This window comes from Trichosurus vulpecula (genome assembly GCF_011100635.1).
Source record: "Trichosurus vulpecula isolate mTriVul1 chromosome X unlocalized genomic scaffold, mTriVul1.pri SUPER_X_unloc_6, whole genome shotgun sequence".
Classification (NCBI taxonomy): Eukaryota; Metazoa; Chordata; class Mammalia; order Diprotodontia; family Phalangeridae; genus Trichosurus; species Trichosurus vulpecula.
This window is the reverse complement of record NW_023494382.1, coordinates 64110-70109: the sequence shown is the minus strand read 5'-3', so window position 1 is coordinate 70109 and position 6000 is coordinate 64110.

The window sequence follows — 6000 nt, the reverse complement described above, 5'->3', positions numbered from 1 at the left end:
AAAGGCAGTGAAATTAAGAATTGGAAGATATAATGTCTTGTGTGAAGAATGACAAGGAAGCCAGTGTCAATTTATGGCAGTGAATGTGGAGGCCAGTAATGGTTAAGAAGAACAGAAAGTTATGAAAGATCTTAGTTATGAAGAGCTTTAAAAGCAAAATATGGGCTTTTGTATTTGATCCTGAAGGTAATAAGGAACCATTGGCATTTACTGTACACAATCAGTAAGGGTTGTGTAAATGCTTAAGCTCAGATTTGAAAAACAGAATGAGGGAGGAGTGACTAGATAGCATTTCACCAGAGAAAGATTTAAGGCTTTCAGTGCACTTATCATAAGTGAGCAGTGTCAACATGGCAACCTAGAAATCCACCTCAATCTGAGGCTGCATGGAGAGGCATAGCATCTGGGTCAGACTACATCAAAGCATTGTCTTCAGTTCTGGGCACCAATTTTTGGATGGATACAGACTGATAGGACAAAGTGGAGGGCAAATAAGATGATGAAGGAGATCATGCCCTGTGAGGAGCAGTTCAAAGAAAGGGGGAGGTCTGGCCCCAAGAGAAGAAGACTTGGGGGAATGTGATGGCTGGTTTTAAGTATTTGAAAAAAAAATGTCGACTGAAAGAGGCATTACTTGTTTTCTACTTGGCCCTAGAGGGTGTAGTTCAGAGCAGTGGCTTAAGTTTACATAGATTCAGATTTAGCCTTGATGTCAGAAAGAACTTCTTAACCATGCCTGTGGAAGGAGAGTTAGCCTCTTTCATGGAAAGTCTTCAAACAAAACCAGGTATTTTGGCTTATTTAAGTTTAGGCTGAAGTAGATGGCTTCTGAGGGTTTTGCTAACTCTGAAACTCAGTGATTCTATGTTTAGGTGTCCTGTCAAAGCTTCTATTCTGTTGGCATAGACTTCAAAAACCAGATATCGGGGTAGGATTTTATTCTAATTGATTATTCCCTGATGTCCATAGTGACCACCAGGGTGTTCCAGAGCCTACAAATTAATTCCCCAGTAAAACTCAGGGGGATCTCCAGGATGGCACCTTTGCCTAATGTAACCTGAAAGATATCCAGGGCCACAGTCATCTCCATAGAGCTCAGAGGGAATTCTAACATTATAGCCTGCCCACAAATTAAAATAACATGAAACAAGAAGACTTGAAATAATGACATCCTAAACAACAACAAGCCTGCCTCTACCAGTGTTCACAGACCCTTCTTAAGTATCTCATTATGGTTTAAGAACTTGGAGAAGTCTTGGAACCCATGACGGCAGCCCAGAAAAGGCTATGGCAGAGTAGTCAAGGAATTCCTGGAGGGGGAACTATCCATTGGAGGAATGCCCAGACCAAGCCTCTCAGAGAAGAGTTCTTGGACCAAGTAGGAGAGAGAATTTGGAGTAGCAAGAGAAAGAATTACCATTCATTAGTACACAGATACAAGCCACATAACAATTTTCCAGTGGGAAATTCTAAATGGGGGCACAAGGCAAAAAGAATGATTTGAGAGATGCCCCCAAGACTGAACCTGGTCTGTGTAAACACAGAGCTTGAGTTCTGGGCCACGGGTTACTACTATTGCTGCTGCCTACTACTACTACTACTACTACTACTACTACTACTACTACTACTACTATTACTACTACTACTACTACTACTACTACTACTACTACTACTACTACTACTACTACTACTACTACTACTACTACTACTACTACCACAACTATTACATTCAAAAGGGTTTTATAATTTCAAAGCACTTTCACATTCATTATCTCAGTGATACCCCTAGTTACCAGTGCTCTCACCTCAAATTGTTTCTCATTTACTCATCTGTTTGGATGTTGTATCCCCCAGCAGGATATAAGCACCTTGTGGGTAGGGACTGGGCTTTTGTTTTTCTTCCCATTTTTGTCCTTGTCTCCTTAGACCTTAACACAATGTCTTGATCACAATAAGTTTTTCATAATTATGTTTATTGAATTCACCTAATTTGGAGGCAAGCCCTCTTTCCCAGTCACTTTGGACCCTTACTAGCTGAGAGACCTTTCCTTTAGCTTCAGCTCTGATAATCTTTCAATGTGGAGGGTGGGAGAAGGGCGAGGCCAAGAGCACATGGCAGCCAAAGAGGAGCACATGGACTCCTGACTAGACAGGTAGTCTCAAGCTGCCATTCTACAACCCTCCTAAATTCCTTTTTTTTACAAGTTTCTATCTCTCTGTTTCACAAAATTTACTTTTGAAAGTTTACCACAAGGACGGGCTACAAAGGTACCCAGCGGCACAGGACTGACTGTCAGTCTGTGAATTTCTGTCCCTCTCCTCCTTTTGCCGGGTGGGGAGGGCGATTTAAGTTTTTCCCTACAGTTCTCCTGCATTCTCTTCTAATCTGATCTGGGAGGAGAGGAGTTTGATTTAACTGCTCTAACCTTTACTGCAGCCCTAGTGAAAAGTTCTCAATGATTGTAATTCAAGTAAACTTCACCTCCTTGCTCGCTCCCAAAAACCTCTTTTGTACTTGAATCTAAGGGAATCAGGGACTAAGACAAATGTGAGAGTCCCACTGAAGACTTTAACGGAGGTTTTAGCCAGAAGGCATTCATTGGGAGGAGGTGTTTCAGAAAGAGTGAGCTCCTGGAATGACTTTACAATTTCAGGAGATCTTTCTTCCCAAATTCAACTAACCAATTTCCAAACTTTTTAACAATTTAAAACCCAGAATCTACCAAATTATAACCCATTTCCGTCGCAGTTCCACGTTGACCAAATGGGAGCCACAAGGGAGGGAGTCTGTTTCCCTAGTGGCAGCCTGATATCTCTGGCTACCTATGTTTCAGATTTTTTAACAAAACAGACATTTCACAATTTTGACACAGACACGCGAACAGAGGTGAACTCAAAACGCAACAAAAAAACAGTGTGGATCGAATTGAAGGCTAAAGAGGTCCCCTCAGAGGAAAGATTTCCTCCTCAAAGATACAACCCCCAATCTCTCTCACACTTCAACACAAAACAGAGAATCATACAGTGTGGGTGAAATCGAAGGCTAAACAAGTCGTCTCAGAGGAAAGACTTCCTCCTCAAAGATACGACCCCCAATCTCTCTCACACTCCAACACAAAACAGAGAACCAACAGCATGGGTTGACTGAAGGCTAATCAAATTCCCTCGGAGGAGGGATAATGACCTCCAATCTCCTCACATCCCAAAACACAAAACAGAAAACCAGATGGCATGAGCTGTTTGAAGGCTAAACAAGTCCCCTCAGAGGAAAGACAAGTGAACCAGATGTCCTCCTTAGGGATACGACCCCCAATCTTCCCACACCCCAATAAGGAGGGTAGCGTCCCAGCCCCCCCTCCCAGCTCTGTACTACAGGTCGTCAGGGTTTATTGTGATAACAGAGACCAAATGGCTAGCCCCAAACCAGAAAAACCTAACCTCTAGAGGTCTGAAAACCAGAATTCTCCATAGGCCGAAAAGGGACAGGTCAGCAAAGAGCCCATTCTCCAAGACCATCACCCCACATCAGAGTCCAAGGAAAAGGAATCCCCAGGAGCCGGCCCTCTGAAGTGAGAGAAGGTGGATCTGGGGCAGAGAATCCCTGTTGAGGTCCGGAATTCTGTGTGTGTCTCCAGGGCGGTAACACGAAATACTGCTTCATCTCACTGGGGACTCCAAAATGTTGTACCAGAAGCGAGTGGGACACACCACAGAGTATAAGTTTTAAATGGAGAATTTATTAGCTGGCGGCCACTGGGATACTGCACCACAAATCATGGCCATGTGTTGTGGTGATGGCTTGACTTATATAGGACATGTGGGGGTACAATGATGAATTATCTCCTGGAACCTACAGACCAGGTCACTGGGTGGGGGGAACAGGAACAAAGGTCCTGGCTGATCAAAAGATTCAGTCAGGTTATGGTACTAGTGGGATAATCTCATTTACATTCCTTGGTGGAGTCAGGGAGCCCCAGGGATATCTGCTAGAAAGGGTCTGCCAGGTTATCCTTCAGTGGGATGGTCCTATCTATTGACATTCCTTGGTGGAGTCATGGAGTCCCAGGGGGTTTGCTAAATGCCAAAGATATCTGATTAAATTCTTTCTGAGGGTGCTTGTCAGTAGCTAGGGGTTTCTCAGGGGTTCTTAATTTTCCTTATATTACGTATCAACAACAAAACTAGCAGAAAACATATGATCATCTCAATAGACCCAGAAAAAGCCTTTGACAAAATACAACAGCCATTCCTATTAAAAACACTAGAAAGCATAGGAATAAATGGAACCTTCCTTAAAATTATAAATAGCATCTACCTAAAACCATCAACAAGCATTATTTGGAATGGGGATAAGCTAGATGCATTCCCAATAAGATCGGGGTGAAACAAGGATGTCCATTATCACCCCTACTATTCAATTTGGTACTAGAAATGTTAACTGTAGCAATAAGAGAAGAAAAAGTAATTGAAGGAATTAGATTAGGAAAAGAAGAAACTAAATTATCAGGTTTTGCAGATGATATGAGGATTTATTTAGAGAATCCTAGAGAATCAAGTAACATACTACTTGAAATAATAAACAACTTTAGCAAAGTTGCAGGATATAAAATAAACCCACATAAATCCTCAGCATTCCTATACATTACTGACAAAGCCCAACAGCAAGAGATAGAAAGAGTAATTCCATTCAAAGTTACTGTAGACACTGTAAAATATTTGGGAGTCTGTTTGCCAAGACAAACCCAGGGCCTACATGAACATAACTATGAAACACATCTCACGCGAATAAAGACAGATGTGAATAAATGGAAAAATATCAGTTGCTCATGGTTAGGCTGAGCTAATATAATATAAATGTCAATTTTACCTAAATTAATCTATCTATTCAAAGCCATACCAATCAAACTACCAGAAAATTATTTTACTGAGCTGGACAAAATTATAACAAAATTCATCTGGAACAACAAGAGGTCTAGAATATATAGGGTATTAATGAAAAGACATGCTAGAGAAGGTGGCCTAGCCATACCAGATATTAAACTGTACTACAGAGCAGCAGTCCTCAAAACTACCTGGTACTGGCTAAGAAACAGAGGTGTGGATCAGTGGAATAGGATAGGAATACAAGATGGAGAAGGCAACAACTACAGCAATCTACACTTTGATAAACTCTAAGAGGCCAGCTTCTGGGCTAGTAATTCTCTATTTCACAAAAACCTTTGGGAAAATTGGAAAATGGTAGGGCAGAAACTGGGCATAGACTAATATCTTACACCATATACCAAAATAAAGTCAAAATGGTTACACGATTTAGGAGTAAAGGCTGATACTATAAGCAATTGGGGAGAGCAAGGAATAATTTACTTATCAGATTTATGGAAAAGTAAACAATTCATGACCCAACAGGAGATGGAGAGCATTACAAAATGCAAAATGGATAATTTTGATTATGTTAAATTGTTGAGAATTTCATACATTTCAAAAAGTGTTGTGTGCTAGAGATACAAAAATTCATCTGTTTTTTACATCCTTAGGTTGAGGGCCTCAATGTACACTTCTAATCAATGTATTTGTAGGGAGGTTTGGCATTGGGTGGAATATGGTTCAGTTTCTACATTTAAAAACTTAGAGATCTCATTGACATTTTGAGCCAATGGCACAAGACCGTAAGATTCGAGAAGGGATCTCAGAGATGTCATACGTTTAAGCACTCTCTTTTCCAAATGGAAACTTGGAGGTCCACAGAGGAACAGTGAATAGTTTAAGATCCCATAGCCTTGGAATATTTTGTTGAGAATTTCATACATTTCAAAAAGTGTTGTGTGCTATAGATACAAAAATTCTTCTGTTGTTCACAGCCTTAGGTTGAGGGCCCGAATGTACACTTGTAATCAATCTATTTGTAGGCAGGTTTGGCAGTGGGTGGAATATTGTTCATTTTCTTCTTTTATCAATTAGAAATACTAATAAAGTCTACTTCCTGCAGTGGTGGTAATATGC